Here is an 18,651-nt window from a genome sequence, read left to right on the forward strand (position 1 = left end):
TTCATCTTGTTTTTTATTCTGACTCATTATGTTATGAGTTTTTGACAGACAGCACTTCCAGCAATGCAGCACTTCCTCAATATTGATTGCATTGGAGTGCCAATCTAAATTTTTGTGCACAGGTCTCTAGCTAACGACTTCAACATAACCTCTTCACACAGTAGGCAAGAATGTCAACAAGAGAGGCACAGCTCCAAGGCAGGGTACAGAAAGCAGCCATTATGTGCTTTCATTAAACCCTATTTCTTTCATTTTTTTGTCATTATATTCTTGTTCACTTTGCTTTTGAGAGGAAACATAGTCCAGACCTTACTTTTGAGTAAGCTTATAAGGTCGATGATCCAGTTGACAAAAGGCATTTTTCTTCCTTCTTTATCAATATATTCTTGTTCATTTGCTCCAATCAGCTTTTGTCTACCACTCCTTATGAGTAGTTATAAATACTTCTTGCAACACACACAAAATGCTGGTGGAACGCAGCAGGCCAGGCAACATCTATAGGGAGAAGCACCGTCGACGTTTCAGGCCGAGACCCTTTCCTACATAGCAGGTTTTCTCTTCACTCCACCCCTTATATGACAGTTCTGCAGCTAATTCCAAAGAGTCAGTTTCCCATTTCCTATATGAAAACTGACAAGTTATTTAATCGAGCAACCTAAGCAGAAGCCTGATTGCAACTCATATTAAGTAATGTGCATTTTAAATGTACGTTTTGTGCAGTACCTTCCATATCCATGGGCAATCCAGAAGGTCTTTACAGGATGGGCATTTGGATTTTGAGGCCAGTGTAGGTCTGTGGCTATGAGTCTAGGGATAAAGGTTAGCCACTTTGAGGGTATTCAGGCACCTGAAAGTGTAGATTTTGTTGCTTTAGGATGGAGATGTGGTCCAGGCGTAGTTCTTGGTCAACATTATAGAGTAGCATTCAGGTAGATGAAAGGTAGACCAAGTGTAGCGATTAGTTTTTCACCTTCGGCACATTAACACCCAGGCAACATCTAGATGAGCTTAAGATCCCATTAGAGTCCTTTGGAAGTTAAAGGATCCCAATTTATATCTACTGAATACGATGTCTATAGATTTTTTTGTTTGGGGTCCTTTCCCTTGCTGGAACCTACAGAGTTATAATTGGAATTCAGAATCATAAGTGAACAAAATGAAGCTGCTCAGATTTAAATAGCTGTTTGTGCCCTAACCATGTTGGAAACATGAATAAATTAGGTTATAGAATATGACTGACAGTAATGTTTTTAAATCGATGAGGGAATGATTAAGGAGAATGCTGATACTGGAGTGAACATATTTGCATAATATAGTTGATGAATAACAAAATTTAAATTCTACTGTGCAGGGAAGCAGAAATGACAATGCCTCTGAGAAATTGAAAGATAGTCTGGAGGGTTACAATGTCGACAACAGGCACAAGAAATGTTATTATGAAGATTTATACAGTGTATCCCAATAAGCCTTGAAAGCATTTTTTTTAAAAAAACGAGTTCCTGTTCAAGGGCAGTTTGTAAATGCAATAAGGGAAACAAAAATCAGCCACTGAAAGATTTTCCATTACAAATTATTTAATTCAATGCCGCTGTCAATTTATGACAATATCTAACCTTTTATTGAAAATTTATGAAGCTGGATAGGGATGAATTTCAGCAGGGAGGAGGTTGCTGTAAAATATTGCCCTCAAACAGAAAATGCATTTTTTCTTTGTGGTCCTAATTATTACCATAATTTTATTTTATAGTTTTTCAATTTACGATGGGCAGGTCTAAAGGAACATACTAATAACTAAAGTCATGAGTCCCCGAGCTTTGAAAATGAGAGGATACAACTTCTTCAAAGATCAAAGAGTACTCTTCTTCAAAGAGTATTTGTGAGCTAAGTTGTACTCTAATGCACGTAAACTTAGAGGAGGATATCTACCTTTGCTTTGTGCCAATATAATGGCAAATAGTCAGTCTGGCTTTAGAATGCACAGGCCTATCTTGTGTGGATATATTCTCTGATTATCATCAATTGCTAGCAGTCCACCAGGAAATTGCCAGCATCTTTTGACTCTGATTCATTCATAATCTTCTAATTGAGGCTAGCAAAGACTTGGAGCAACTGCATTCTAATGTAAAGACAGTACAGGGTACTTCACTGTTCACTCTATTGCGGCACTCCCAAAATAATGGCAGTTCTCACTAGAACACCTGACATAGACACAAGAAATTCTTCAAATGCTGGAAGTACTGAGCAACAGACACAAGATTTTCCTCTCTGCCTTATTACTTCTTTATTTCCTATTAATTACACTACTTATTTAATTTAATTATTATATATACACACTAACTCTAATTCACAGCTCTTTTCTCTCTATTATTATGTATTTCAGTGTACTGTTGCTGTAAAGTTAACAAGTTTCATGACATATGCTGATGATATTAAACCTGATTCTGATCTTTAAAGTGCCGAGGAACTCAACAAGTCAGGCAGCATCTATATAGCAAAATAAACAGCTGGCATTTTGGACAGAGACCTTCCAACAGTCCTGATTGGCTATTCATTTTCCTCCATAGGTGTTGCCTTACCTGCTGACTTCCTCCAGCATGTTCTGTGTATTGCTCAAGATTACCTGTCCTGTCTGTTCTAATTATTCTGTTACTTCTTTATTGTCTCTTAGGTTTCAGACTTCCCAGTGGGTCCACAGCTTTGAAAGTTTACTCCTACTGGTTTCTGAGGGATCTCTCTGAATACCTTTAATGAAGTGCTGTGCATCACAATATGACAGCATGAAATATAAGTATGTCTGTTGGAATTTGTTTCATAAGGTCAAAAAAATTAGCCTGGAGTTTATACTAATATTAATAGGGAATGTATTAGTATTTCTTTGCCACTTGGAAATGCATACAGATTTATTTGCCACTGAAACAAAATGAACATTTTAATAGTTTAAAATCTATTATAAATAACAAACAGATGCCTTGCCTAAAAGGACATTAATGGCTTAGAGCTTTCTCCCAGCAGAGCTGCCCGCAGTTGCTATCTACCCATTCACTATGTCAACAATGACATTTAACCCAATGGCACCTTCCTCAACAAAGCTATTTCCAAACGTAGCAGCTGAAATCAGAATCAGGTTTAATACCACTGACATATGTTGTGAAATTTGTTGTTTTGCATCAGTACAGTGCAATCCATATAATAGCTATAGATTACTATTAGAAATATATATATATATATTCTCACACACCCACACACACAAACACAAATATATAAAATTAATGTAAATAAGAAGTGCAAAATGTGTGAAAGTAGTGAGGTGGTGTTCATGTGTTGGTTCATTGTATGTTTAGGAATCTGATGGAGGGCAGAAGCTGTACCTAGCATGTTGAGTATGTGATCTTCAGGCTCTTGTACTTTCTCCTTGATGGAGAAAAATGCCATCCATTTGGTTTGGTTAAAAGTAGTTTATCAAACCAAATTAATACATAGAAGTATCCTTCATTAGAGATCTTTCCTGTCCCAGGCCCACTTTAGCACACTGAGGGAGTATTCCTTGGTAGATTGCTGGAAATTGTAGGAAATTTAAACTGCTGCATTAGACTTCAGAGTGACTCTGCGACTGAGTGCAGTCATTATGTCAACTACAAACATCCCTTAGGAAATATTCATGCACATATATGAAAATCTTAAAAGTTTTTTCTTTCAATGTTTCTATAGATATATAGTGGGAAGATTCTGACTGGCTGTATCACAGCCTGCTATATGAACTCCAAAGCACAAGAAGGCAAGAGGCTCCAGAGAACATCGACTCAGCCAGTTCTGCCAAAGGTACAGCTCTCCCTACCATGGAGAACGTCTACAAGAAGCAGTGTCTGAGAAAAGTGACAGATATAATTAAGGACTCCACCATCATTCCTGCCATCAGATAGGATATACAGGAGACTGTGGACACACAGTTCCGGGTTCAAAGGCTTCTTTTCCAGTGCTGTCAGGCTCTTGAACTGACCTGAAAGATCCTAACAGCACCATGGACTACATTTCTCTCAACTTGCACAATATCATTACGTTTATTTTGTCATGTAAGTTGTGGATAATTTATGCTAATTTAAGCTAATATAGTTAGTGTTTGGCCATGTTTGTATGTAATGTGTTGCTACTGCAAAAAAGCTAATATTCATGGCTGGGTATGTATAATATGACAACGACAATAGGTGTCCTTGATAGTTAACTTGAAATTCAACTTGATGTGGGACAGCAGCATATGTGGGAGTTGAGATGGTCAGTGATTTAATATATCCTTCTAGATTTGAGCACACTGCTATATGCTGAACTCTGCTGAATGCCCACTCTCTTGTGTTACTCATGTTCTTGCTTCCTAGTTTTCTCCTGATTCTCTCGGGTGGGTGGGGGGTGGTAGACAATTTCCATAATATTCCTATGAACACTAACGTGTATTTAGAATTTAGTACTGATGTATCTGATTCCCTTTCTTTATTGTTTTTAAATGCCCACAAGCCTGATTAGTGATTACAGTGAAATGACAAAAAAATTAATTACATGACCCAATTTTTAGTAACAAAACAGATTAAATATTAAAAAAAAATTTCATTGTATACCTTTTGTTACTCACAAAATAGCCATTTTGTAAAAGGAAAACATGTAGAATTTCCAGTCTCTTGTAAATGTGCACTGGCTTACTGTTGAATGTTAAATCATACATAAAATTATTCCACCATCTGCATGCTCTCACCTTGGACCAAACCAATAAAGGCTTAACAAGCCACTTCAATTGCTTCCTGTCACTTCATCCTTATCGCCTTCAGCTTTGTCACTTGTTTCAAGCCTTTTCACAGTGTATATGCCATTATAGAGTGAAGCAATTTGGCACGGGCTACAAAATGTAAGTATGATTACAACAGCAGCCTTTTATGGGAAGCAATATACCCATTGATCTGGGGCAGACAATTCTGTGCTCAAATCTTGATGTCTTTTATGTTGGAACTATAATCTCCTTTGACATTCCATCTTCTCTAACAAAACATTTGTCTTTTTGCCTTGCTTACCTTTTTTATCTGGCTTTTAACAAAAAAGCTTTTCTTTCTCTCTCTTTTTCTGAATAGTAAACTGAGACATCAAATAGAATTAGTGGCAGTGTTTCTATAGGCATGAATTAATCAAACCCATGGCATAAGCAACAGCTACAAGAATCTACTGTGAAAATGACCGCAGAAAAATAGACGGTATTTAATAGCGTTTGGATTAGTTACCTACAATGTATTAGGCAGCTCTGAAGAGTCATCATTGTATAACCTCCAGAGAATAGTGAGAGCAAGGTTTTTAGACCACTGAGCAAGGTTGATGAAGGAAGAAACTTGAACAAAAAGATGGTTTAATCAATTTCAGGTATCTATCTCCATAAGAAAATGCCTCCTCTTTAGTATCCAATGGATGCAGATCCCTTGGTTGCAAGCATTTTAATTTGTGGGTGTTTTGGACAAGGCTGAGGTTTCCAGAAATAAATCTTCCATTCTAAGTTGAATTGCATGGAGCCCTATTTTTTGGTGTTAATTTTTGATCTTGCCTGGAGTGCTGAGAATCAAGTTGGACTGGCCTTTTCTTGTGTGATTCATGCTGGTGTGCCTAAGTAGGCACATAACCATTCTTGCTATTATGCATGTCACACTTACTTTTGCCCAGAACAACATTGTTGGAGGGGCATGATCCACATGATGACTGTTGTGAAACAGGCTCAAATGAACTAGATTCACAGCATGCATTTGTTATTATGTTCATTGTTTAAATGGCTTCAGTGGTGACATTGGGGTTCCTGACTGGACAGCTTTCAGATTGACAAATGCCTTCCAACGTCATGGAGTGTATTTAAGCAAGCCATTTGTGCTTCCTCCAGCTTTTAGCAGTTGATATATTCATTCAATTGGTGCCTCAAAACGGGACTGCTGACAGAATTCCTTTACAGTCGACAGTGGCTGGTCATGCAGGGTTAGTGAGGAACGCCAGGGTCAGAGGAAAAGAAATGCTTACCTACAAAGAGTCTACTCCTGGGGAGCTTTCAGGCATGTCACATCTTACCTGGAACTTTCCAAGGAGCAATGTATCCACAGGCTTATGTTTTCCTGTGCTGTTGCACTGTGATTCAGCAGTAAGACTTCTGACCTTTCTCTTGCATGCTTTACCATCTTGGAGGTTGCAGGGCTGAAATGGTTGTCACAAGAGGACACAGGTTTAAGGTGCCGGGGAGTAGGTACAGAGGAGATGTCAGGGGTAAGTTTTTTACTCAGAGAGTGGTGAGTGTGTGAAATGGGCTGCCGGCAATGATGGTGGAGGCGGATACGATAGGGTCTTTTAAGAGACTTTTGGATAGGCAAATGGAGCTTAGAAAAATAGGGGGCTATAGTTAAGTCTAGCAATTTCTAAGGTAGGGACATGTTCAGCATAACTTTGTGGGCCAAAGGGCCTGTATTGTGCGGTAGGTTTTCTAAGTTTTTATGGAGGTGGTTTAGGAACTCAAAAAGACACGTGGGTCAGGGAGGTTGTAGTGACAGAGTGATATCCATTATGGGGATGTCTCAAAAGGGTTGTGGTGTCAGACGTGGGGTAACTGGGACTAGAGAGATAGATATAGAGGGAAAAAAAAACTTTCACTATGTAAGCACGATTCCACAGCTCATTATGCTGTGAGACTTGTGATATTGGACTGTGCTATAACTGGCCCTTGAACCGAATGTTTATTGATCCACCATAAATCTAAGGTATTTGGGGACAGACTATGGACCAGACTGGGAGTGATTGCAAGATTGAACTATAAGGTGTTCTAAAATAAACTAAGAGCTTTAGAACAGGTTCAGTACAGATTGCCACATTATTTGCATGATTATATCTTCTATTACACAGTCATGTGACTTACAAACCTAATAATATAAAAAGGCTGCTTTCTGCATTCGCTGATTGAAAACAAGTGTGTGTATATTATAACATATGCATAACTGCTGTCAGTCCGTGAACTGAATTTTTTGTTATTTCCTTGATTATCTTGAATATGGGTGGCTGATGTAATACTGGCTTTCTGAAACAGATACTATGTGATCCTTTGCTTTAACTCACTGCAGATCTAAGTCGCTTTTACAATTTTTTATTCAATGACTATATCAGGATTAGACCTGTCATTATGTTTTTCTTCAGTGTCTTCAAATATGTCTCTTGTTGAGCAACATTGACACTTCTGACATTATTTCTGATAAATACTAGTTATCACTTGGAACCCCAGACAAGGACTCTTTTGCCCCTGAATTACCCTTGTTTACCATACATACTCACTGATTTTGAGATTCTGATTGCTTTATAATATCATTTGCTTCCCACTACCTCTTGACTTCATTTCTGGTTGTTATAAGCTAGAATATCATAATCTAATTACATTTAGATTCAGCACAACATGTATAGCTCAACTCGGTGCATGACACACTTTGGTCTTCCAGAGCAATGCGAAGTTTGTACGTTAATGCTGCCAGTGATCAAATTAGTGACAGCAGGAGTGCATGCCGAGGGTTGTACTGAAGCCCAGTGTAGATACCACAAAGGCTCCGAGAGAGGACAGCAGTCTAGGTTCTACTGCCACTGGACATTTCAATCTCCACCATAGAGCACATTTACATGGAGAACCCTCATAAGAGGTCAGCATCCATTATTAAGGACCCACATCACCCAGGCCATGCATTCTTCTTGCTACTACTATTAGGCAGGAGGTACTTGAAATTAGGTCCCTCACCGCCAGGTTCAAGAAGAGTTAATACCTGTCAATCATCAGACTCCTGAACCAGAATGGATAACCTCACTCATCACAACTCTGAACAGATCCCATAACCTTACAGATTAATTTTTTAGGACCCCACAACTTCAGTCTACAATTCATGTTCTCTGTATTTTTTTATTTGTACAATTTCTCTTCTTTTGCACTTTGGTTGATTGTCAATCTTCATTTATGTATAGTTTTTCATAATTTTTAATGAAAAAATAAATGAAAATATTTATGAAAAAATAATATTTTCATCATTTGTATTTTATTTTTCTGTAAATGCCTGCAAGTAAATGAACCTCATGGTTGTATATGGTAATGTATACTATACAAACTGTGACAGTAAGTTTACTTTGACCTTGACTTTGTCATAAAGGGGCTGAGTCCTGTTTCTAGTTGTTCAAACACTATATAGGTGTACTGTTTTAAGAGGAATGTAAATGGCATTGGTGCTTTGTAAGAGTATGTATCCAATGGTTGAATGGCACAGTAAATGTATTGATCTGTTGGCAAAGTAATGTAAAGAAAGACAAGTGCAGATTTTACTGTATATATATTTATGAATAAGTTATTAGTTAAATAAAAAGGACTTTAACAAATGTGCTTATGTGAAATGTGTGGCGGTATGCAACATAGTGAAATATAATGAGAATCAAGTTTATTATCAGTCTAATATGATATATTTCTGTTGTTTTGTGATAAGAGTATAGTCCAAAAATATAAAATTACACTAAAGTACAAAATAAATAAAATTAAAGGATTAGTGAGGTATGTCCATTTGATAGCAGAGGGGAAGAAGATGTTTCTAAATCACTAACTATGTTCTCCAGGCTACTCTACCTTTTCCCTGATGGTAGTAATGACAGGAGGGCATGTTCTGGGTGAAGAAGGTCATTGGTGATTGAGGCTGCCTTTCTGAAGGGCTTTCTCAAGAAATGAACACTGTCTCAATAAATTAACAAGAAGCTCACCAACTCAGGGTTCTTGTCATGCTAAGTTTCAACCAAGCGATTACTTGGTTTTTGGGTAGGATGAATCTTTTATCCTGTCAGAGTCATCCTTCTCACCCTCCTAACCTACAGCTTGACAAGTTTCTTTTATCATTGATGCCACCCAACGCTGTTTGCTTCATCGAGCACCTCAATTCCATCTGCCATAACAGGCAGGATTTCCTGGTGCCCACCCCCCCCCCATTTTAATTCTACTTAGCACTAATACCAACATGTCTGTCCATGGCCATCTCTCATGTCAAAATAATGTGTCCATTGTCCTCTGAGGTCAGTTGTATGGTTGGAGTTCATCAACACTGCTGCAGTCCATTGCATGCACTGTACGGGGGATTGGCCTATAGAGCTTCACCAGATCCCTGTTGGACGGCCATACCTGTTTCCATCTCTCACAATAGGGATGTAGGGTTGGACTTTGAGAAGCTCCAGTTGTCCACTGCCTTCTCCTAAGAGATACCTTCTTCCTCAGCTCTTTTCAAACTATTCCTCCCTGCCTCAGATGTCATCTCCCCTTCCCCACCCAACCTCACTTGGTCTCATCTATTGTCTACCAGCTTGTACTCCTCCCCCCTCTTCTCACCTCCTTATTTTGGATTCTGCCCCTTCCTCTCCTGTCCTGGTGAAAGGTCTCAGCCCAAAATGTCAACTATTTATTCCCCACTATAGATGCTACCTAGCTTGCTGAGTTCCTCCACCATTTTGTGTTTGTTGCTCAAACTTCTTTTGTCTCCTTCGTAGTTTTGATGAAGAGTTCTCAACCTAAAACTATAACTCTGTTTCTCTTCTCACAGACTGGATTACTTTGATTGTTTTCTGTTTTTATTTTAGATCACATCTCAGCCTCCATCGTTGTTCTTTAGTCAAATAGAGAAATGTGCTTCCAGAAATTGATAAAATATTTCTTTACACCTTGTAGGATTTTAAAAATAAGGAATGATATCCCGCCTAGAACACCACTAAACAGAAAAACACCTAGGAAGTCTAATGGTTACAGGAATTCTGCTGAAGGTTACTGGAACAAGAGTAAAATGAATGAATGAAGATTTTGCGTTTAGGTTGTGCCTCTCATATCCTCCATCCAAAATACATTGGAAAAGAGTTTATGTCATGATGCAAAAGTCCCTTTGACAGCAAGATTACAAAGACAGCAAAATTACGATAACGGGCTTATCTTATTTATAGAGATGAAGTTAAATCGTTAAGATATCTCAAATGCTTCAGTGAACCAGAAACAAAAATGTGTAATTGACTTTCAACAAGCAGCAAGCAAAGCTTCACAATGCTGCCATCTACTCTGAACTTTATTATGCTATATGCTCATCAAATAAACCCCAATTAATCTGTTGTAATTCAACAAACAAAAAAGGTGGAGGTTGAGTTTTGACCCTTGAGAAGTTTGTTTTCATTATGGTCTGCTGGGTGCACACAGCCTTTAGAGCGTGACACCTGCTAAACACAAGATACACTTCCACAAGCTCCATGAAAATTGCTGCTGGCTTGGAAGCAATTATCCACCATATAAAATACATACAGTTGTACTTACATTATGGCATTTAATTTTTTTCTTATCAATCTATGATGGGTCACCTTGGGACTCCCCTGATTACTTGTGTTTCCTTTTCTTATCACCTCACCCATGGGACACAGGGGTACATTTTTTTCTTCTTGTAAGCTTAGTCAGCAGCAGAAGGATTCTTACCTGGAATAGGAACTTGAGGACAAAATGTTAATGAAGCCCTTGATCATGAAATGGCTTTGACTTTCCAGCTGCTGTGGTAACCTGGGACTGCAGACACACTCCTGAAACCGATCCTGTACACGCATTAAATGAAGATCTTTCCCCTCCTACCTTTCTTGCACTGTCTCAAATTCTTTAAGTACTAGGCACCAGATAAAATATACAACCTTGCATTTTTTGTGATCCGTTGATTTTTACATCACCAGGAGCTCTATCATTGAAATAGTTACATTGTATTAGAGAGCATCAAGCTCCATTTGTTGAAATGGTTGTTAATGTATTCTTGATGGGTGAGTGTGGTTAATGAAAAACTTCCCTGATACAGGTGACTGTTTTGAAACATTTAGATTTGTCACATTGCAGATCAATTATAGTTTTCTAATAATAACCAAGGGGCATCTTTTTCCATTATGACAAGAGGTTCGGTCACCTACCTTCAGTCAGTCTCAAAACCTGTCAGGGTATAAAGTACTTGTATGATATCTTACAAGAAGCAGGTGCTTAATTCCTATGGCTTTCTGTCACACAGAACTGGCTCAGAACACTAATACGTATTTGGATGGTTGTATACAGGATCTACATGTTTATTCAAAGGTCACTTTAAGCAAAACATTACATAAATGTGATAACACTTTTGCAGAAAGAATTGTGATTACAAGGTGTATAAACACACATGTGTTTGTGTAAATGTGTACATATATATCAAACTTAGAATCAGATCACTGTCCTGCAAGCCCATGCCTTATTACTTAAACAAAGTTTAAATTTCAATGTAAAATTTATCATCCGATTACATACAGCTCAGCACATACAACCCTGAGATTCTTTTTCTGTGGGCATACTTAGCAAATCTATAGAACAGTAACTGTAAATAAGATCAATGGACAACAAACTATGCGAATGCAAATATGAATAATAGCAATAAAATACAAGCATTTAATAACAAGATAAAGTCTCCTTAAGGCGAGACCATCAGCTGAACTGAATTGGCTTTATTTCTTATGTCCTTCTCATAGATGAGGAGTAAACATCTTTACATCAGATCTCCACTTAAATGTTCAATGTGTAATCATAGTAATTTATAATAATTTATAATAAATAGAACAGTCAATGTAATATAGAGTACATTTAAGTCAGCGTGAGTTCATCTGTCTGATGGCCTGGTGGAAGAAGCTGCCCGGATCCTGTTGGTCCCGGCTTTTATGCTGCAGTACTGGGTTAGTCCATCACCATTCTTTCTGACTTCCACAACCAGCTCCTTTGTTTTTGTGACATTGGGGGAGAGGTTGTTTTCTTGATACCACTGTGCCAGAGAGATGACTTCTTCCCTGTAGGCCACCTCATTATTGTTTGAGATAAGGCCAATCAACGTAGTGTCGCTGACAAATGTAATTAGCAGATTGGAGCTGTGGGTAGCAATACAGTCAAGGGCATACAGGGAGTAAAGGAGGGGACTCAGTATACAGCCCTGAGGGTCTCCTGTATTGACAGACAGAGCGTTGGAAGTGAGAGAGCCCACTCTTACAACCTGCTGGCAATCTGACAGGAAGTCCAGGATCCAGCTGCACAAGGCAGGGTGAAGGCTAAGGTTTCTGAGCTTCTTGTCGAACTGGATGGAACTATGGTGTTGAAAGCTGAACTGCAGTCCAAGAACAGCATTCTCACATAAGCATCCTTCTTCTCCAGAAGAATGCGTGTAGTTATCCTCTTTTCTTCAAGGACCCAATGGTTGAGGTGTAGTAACTGTTCTTGAACCTGATGGTGCAAGTTCTGAGGCTCTTTTACCTTCTACCTGATGGCTGCAGTGAGAAAGGTGGTGAGGATCTTTGATGATGGATGCTCCTTTTCTATGGCAATGTTTCATGTAGATGTCCTGAAAGGAGGGGAGGGTTTACCCATGATGTACTGGGCCTAATTGTCTACCTTTTGTAGGACTTCCTGCTCAAAGGCAATGGTATTCCCATTCCAGAACACAATAGAAAAAGCTATTGACAAACTTATATAAAATACCAGTATCTGCAGAATTTCCAGCATCCGCAGAATTTCTCATGTTTATAAGAAATACTGTCTTGGTGGTGACAGCGACCCAGAACAAACGGGCAGCTCCAATTGTCATTGTACCCAAGATGGATGAGACATTCAGACTGTGTGACGATTACAAATTAACTCTGTATCAGACAATTGATGATGAACAATATCCTCTGCCAGCATCTAAAACCCACGTGCAACGTTGACTGGAGCAAAGTTCATCACAAAACTGGATTTACCCCATACATACTGTACATTCAGCCAAACGTACGAGAGGAATTTTAGAAGAATTTCCTGTCAATGTACACAAATGCGAATGTTATTACATTGAGTTGCCGTAGCAAACATCTGCCAGTCCTTAATGGACAAAAGTTTGTAGGACATTTATCAATGCTTTTTATTGTCAGCAGCAAAATCAAGTTTAATATTACTGGCATATGCAGGGAAATTTGTTGTCTTTGTGGTAGTAGTTCAACGTAATATATAAAGTAATAATAGAGGGAAAACACTGAGAGTTCAAGGCTGTAATTGCTACTAAAAGGTGTGTGTGTGTGTGTGTGTGTAAAAAGTAATGAGGTAATGTCAATGGGTAGGTTCAATGTCCTTGGTAAATGTGAATGATTCTGTACAATACGTATTGTGAAAGAAATTCCGAAGTAACTGCACCACAACAGAGTGAAAACTAAACAATCCACTGTAGACATTATGCAAGTAAAGTTTGTGGGCCTTGCTCTGAAGTCAGACATTAATAATGCAAAACACTTCCATAATTAAAGCCAATACCCTTGAGAGGTAGCACAAAACTTTAATCCTTTCTGGCAATGACTCGAAATTACTCCAAGTGTTTCTGGTTCTCACAATGATGCTAACATCACTGCAGCAATTTATTGTGAAAAATCAGAAGGAGAAACTGTTTAATTCTGAACATAAAGCATTTGATGAAAATAAGCAGCATTTTAGTAGTTAGTCCCTATTGATTCACTACCACTATGAGAATGCTAAAGCTAGTGTGCAATATCTAGATTTATTTCTAATCATTAGCCTCATTTTATATGATGGGAACAAAAAACAATTACAATCCGCAATTTCAATAAAATTGAACAGCGTAATATGCAAGTTAGGTAAAAAGCACTTGTCAGAAAATGTAAAGGAGGCTTGACCTAAAAGCAGAGCAGCAGAGACAATTTAATGGTGAGTGATAACTTTAATAATCAACGGCAAATAACAAGCCAAGGGGGGCCACAAAATAAGAGAGAACAGATACTATATTGACAGGCAGCAAGGTAACTGAAGGCTAGGAACGGCTGGCTGATTCGTATAACTGAACGTGGACTGTGGATGAGAGCTGGTTTTAAATGGGCTGCAGGAGATGAGTTGGAAACAAGAGGCAGGTGACTCCTGTTAGCTGGGCGGAGACCAGCAGGAGTCTACATTTGCAGGCCTGACTGTCTAAGATGTTCCAAATGGGTTGGGTGGAACACCTCAATGAGGGATTGATCCAAGATGTAACTGAAGGGAACCCAAGACCCCTTCTCCGGGCCGTATCCTTCCCAGTCAACTAGGTTCTGCACACCCCATCATAATGGCATCAACCAGCCAGTGAACTGTGTTATCTGGACCACCTTCCACCATCCCATCCCCTCCCTCTGGTTTCCCACCTCCCCACTCTCCCCACTCTTCACTATGGACAGACGGGCTTGAGGCAGGACACCTGGAAAGTTGGAGTGATTGTGAGGGCTGGTGGCAGCTGGAGTGGGTAAGTGACTGGATTGATGCACTGGGTAACCTTGATGGGACCAATGAACCGGGACGTGAGCTCGCAGGAGTCAGTGTGCAGGGGCAGATCTTGGACGGACAGCCAGACATGGTCCTCAGGCCAAAGTATTCTGGCTGGGCACCGGCAGCATTCTGGCAATGGCGAGCTAACATCCTGGCGGACAGGACCTCCAATGTTGGCTCCTCCATGGGGAAACAATGGGGCTTGGTAGCCACGAAGCTCTTCAAAGGGTGACAGACCCATGGCAGAGGAGACATGTCCATTGTGTATAGCTCGGCCCAGAGAAGATACTTCTTCCATGTGAAAGGGGCATTAGGCAGAGTAGCATCGCAGAAACCTTACCACTTGCTGATTGGCTCTTTCTGTTTGACCATTGATCTGCAGATGACAGCCAGAGAATTAAATAATTGAAATCTGGAATAGGGAGCCGAAGGCTTGCCAAAAGAGGGAGATCAGTTGTGGGCCCTAGTGCAACACAGTGTCCTGAGGGAAATGGTGGAGTTGAACTGTTCTCAGCAGCTGACAGAAGTTTGGGAAGCACAATGAAGTGGGTCACCTCACTGTTCTTGAAGCCAGGTTGATAGGAGATGGTAAAGTTCAATTGCTTGAAGAAGGCCCAGCAAGACTGACGTGGGTTGAGTTGGTGGGTCTGTTGAATGGATCTGAGGTGCTGGTGGTTATTTCATGTCACGAAGGACTCAGTGTTTCCCATCAGCCAATGTCCCCATTCTTCCAAGGCCCATTTGATGGTGAGTAGCTCCCAGTCTCCTACTCCATAATGGGGCTGTAAGGGAGTTGAACTAGTTTGAGAAGAAGGCACAAGATTGTGTCTTCCTGTCAGTCCACGCTAGGAGAGGATGGCCCCAACACCCATGTCATATGTATCTACCTCTTCCACAAAAATGGTTCAGATGGCAGAGAACAAGTGTGGTGGTGAAGCATCTCTTGAGCTCCTCAAAAGTATGGTGTGTGGTAGCAGACCAGTTTCTTCAAGAGGACTCGGTGAGGGAGGCGAGAGAGACAGTGATTTGCCTGTAGTTTCTGATGAACCAGTGGTTAGTAATTGGACCAGCTCAAGAAGCGCTGTAGCTGATGGAGAGAGCACGGTCACAGTCATTAAATGACAATGTACACTTTCTCTGAACCCATGGTTATGCCTTGGAGTGAACGGGTGAAGCCCAGGTAGGGAATGACTAGAGGGGGAAACTGGCATTTTTCATAACTGCACTACATTTTTTCTTTTGAGGAGACTTTGATCGGACATGACATATGATTCTGGTGAAGATGAGGATGTCATCAAGGTAGGCAAATACGTACCAGGGTAGCATGTCTCAGATGACCTCATCAATGAAGGCTTGGAAAACAGCTGCACTGTTGGAAAGTCTGAAAGACATCACTAAGTATTCGCCGTGGCCAGTGGGTGTCATGAACACCACCTTCCAAACATCCCCCAGTGGATGTGGGTCAGGTTGTACATGCTCTGTAGCTCCAGATTGGTAAAGATCTGGACCCTGTGAAGGGTTTTAAATACGCTATCCATCAAGGAGAGAAGGTAGCAGCTCTTAACGGTGATTTAGTTGAGTCCATGGTAGTTGATGCAGAGACAGAGACCCAGTCTTTCCCATTGACAAAGGAGAATCCCACACCGGCTGGGAACTGGGATGGTTAAGTGAAGATATTCAGTCATGCTTTGGTGACATCATCATTCATGACTTGGGTCTCAGGAGGGTGGTGGAAGGACAGACGACCTCGGGGTGGGGCGGGGGGGGGGGGGGTGTGCCCGGGAGTTGGTCGACCGTGCAGTCAAGTTGTCTGTGAGGCAAACTTACAGTTTGAAGTCAACTGAGTATGCAGGCAGGTGGTACGGCAGCTTGGTCCCCAACCCTGCAGTGAACCGGATGACCAACACAAGTGAGGATCGTGAGTGGAGAGCCAGGGATATCCCAAGATGAGAGGAGTGTTGGGTGAGTCAAAAAGAAGGAATTGGATGGACTTGAGGTATTCTCTGTGCTCATTTGCACAATCCCCTGTGCGTGCTCTGACCATCCTGGACCCCAACAGATGTCCATCAATGGCTGTGATGCAGAAGGGGTGAGAGACAGGCTGGGTAGGAAGTCCAAGCTGCACACTCAGATTCTGGTCCAGAAAGTTTCCTGAAACATCGGAGTCCTCCAGAACCTCCTGTGTGTGTAGAGCTATCGGGGTTTGGAGGAGGACAGAGAGAATGAGTCGGCCTATGGTGTTGGAATAAGGGGCTGAGGGGAGCTTATCAGATAGAGGCCCCTCATCTGTACCTGGTGGTACCATTTCCCAGATGTAGTGGGCATTTGATGAATTGGTGATCGACTACTCAGCAGTAAGTGCAAAAGCTGTTTCTATACCAGTGTTCATGCTCTTGGGGGTTAAAGGAGCTCTCACATAAGCATCCTTCTTCTCCAGAAGAAGGAGCTCTCCCTAACTGTGTGGGTATAAGAGGCATTGATGATGAGGGTCCTACATCCTGAAACGGTTCTGGCAGATGATCTCAAGAGTCGTCCCATAAGATGCTTGTCAATTCAGAGGGCCAGAGTGATGAGGCTTTTCAAGTTGGTGGGCATCTCCCAGGTAGAAAGCTTGCCTCTCAAGTGCTCCCAGAAGCCACGATGGTCATCAGCATTGCAGCTGTAGTCCACCGTGAGGATCTTCAATTCTTCAGTGTATTACAACAATGAGGATGAGCCATGAAGCATGCCAATATCGACTCCACAGCCTCCATTGGACTTTCCAGGTGGCTGAAAACCTGGAGCTTCTCAGTGGCAAATTCCTCTGCAAATGGTTTTTTTATTATCACAGTTAGCGGTGGCCCAGGTCAGAGCTTGCCCATTGAAGAGAGAGATGACAACGGCAATCTTGGCTCAGACCAAAGAATACCGAGCTAGCTGGAGCTTGAATTATAAAAGGCACTGAGCATCGGGTTGGAGACCTGTTGAAATGTTCAGGCACTGGAATCTGGGGCTCAGAGGGAGCAGGTTGACTCTCATGGGGTTACTGTATCAAAACGGAGACCTCAAAGAGAGCGGCAAGCAGATGGCAATGGTTTCCTGCTGAATTGCGTGCTCATATCAATCGACGACTTCCTTCAGTGAGCATACTCTGCTGAGTCAATGGAGGATTCACTCATCCTGTCACGAATTGTAGAGGAGGCTTGACCCAAAAGCAGATAGCGGAGATGATCTAGCGGTGAATAATAACTTTAATAGTAAACTGCAAAGTAACTAGCCATGAGGGGCCACAAAACAGGAGAGAACAAATACTAAGCTCAGAGGCAACAAGGCAACTGAAGGCGAGGAGCAAATGTTTGAGGCTGGCTCATTTGTATAAGTGAACAAGGATTGTGGATTTCCAGCATGGTAGTGTGGTTGGTAGCACAATACTTTACAGTACCAGTGACCGGGTTCAGTTCCCACCGCCACCTGTGAGAAGTTGTGTGTCCTCCCTGTGACTGCATGGGTTTCCTTCGGGTGCTCTGGGTTTCCTCCCACAGTCCATTGCAAATGTCCTGTGATTAAATAGGGGCATTGCTGGGCAGCGCGGCTCTAAAGGCTGGAAGGATCTATTCTGCATTGCATCTCAAGAGTGTAAACGAGGCGCAAGGAGATAACAGTAAATTGTGTAAAGGAACAATATAGTCATATAGTCAGAAAATGGGACATGGTGGGGGGGAGGCTTTGGAGTATTTCCCTCGTTTAGAGTGAGAACCATATATTAATGAGCAGGCAGGACGTGGTGGAACAGTGTAAGACCTTAGTTCAGAGGCAGTTCAGGTACAGTGTACAATTCTGGTCATAGAGAATAGGAAGCAGGAGATTGCCGAAGAAAATGATAGAAATGGAGTATTTTAAATATGTTGAGAGACTGTTCAAGCAGGGATGTTTGCTGTCAGCCATTGGGAAATGTGCAAAATTTGAGAGGCATAGACAGGAAAAAAAATCAGATAATTTCTTCTAGCAGCAAGATCATTAATTAGAAGCATAGAGTCATACAGCATTGCAGCACAGAAACAGGACCTTTGGCCCATCTAATCCATACCTAACTGTTATACTGCCTAGTTGCATTGACCTGCATTTGGACCATAGTCCTCCATAGCCATTCCATCCACTTAGTTTTCAAAACTGCTCTTAAAAGTTGCAATTGAACCCACATCCACCACTTCTGCTAGTAGTTTATGCCATCCTCTAAGTGAAGAAGATCCCATTCAAATTTCCCTTAAAGATTTTACCTTTCTTCCTAATGCATTACCTCCAGTACGAGTCTCACC

General features: G+C 40.9%; 1 long non-coding RNA gene across 1 annotated transcript in view; it reads left to right on the plus strand.

The window, feature by feature from the left end:
* Window positions 1-4,831: 4,831 nt before the first annotated feature.
* The window catches only part of LOC132393695 (uncharacterized), a 64,706-nt gene continuing 50,886 nt past the window's right edge, over window positions 4,832-18,651 (plus strand). Inside the window, exon 1 of the long non-coding RNA XR_009512041.1 lies at window positions 4,832-4,891. This is a non-coding gene — a long non-coding RNA (uncharacterized LOC132393695). The remainder of the gene's footprint in view (window positions 4,892-18,651) is intronic.

The sequence above is a fragment of the Hypanus sabinus genome, chromosome 5 (assembly GCF_030144855.1).
Source record: "Hypanus sabinus isolate sHypSab1 chromosome 5, sHypSab1.hap1, whole genome shotgun sequence".
Taxonomy (NCBI): Eukaryota; Metazoa; Chordata; class Chondrichthyes; order Myliobatiformes; family Dasyatidae; genus Hypanus; species Hypanus sabinus.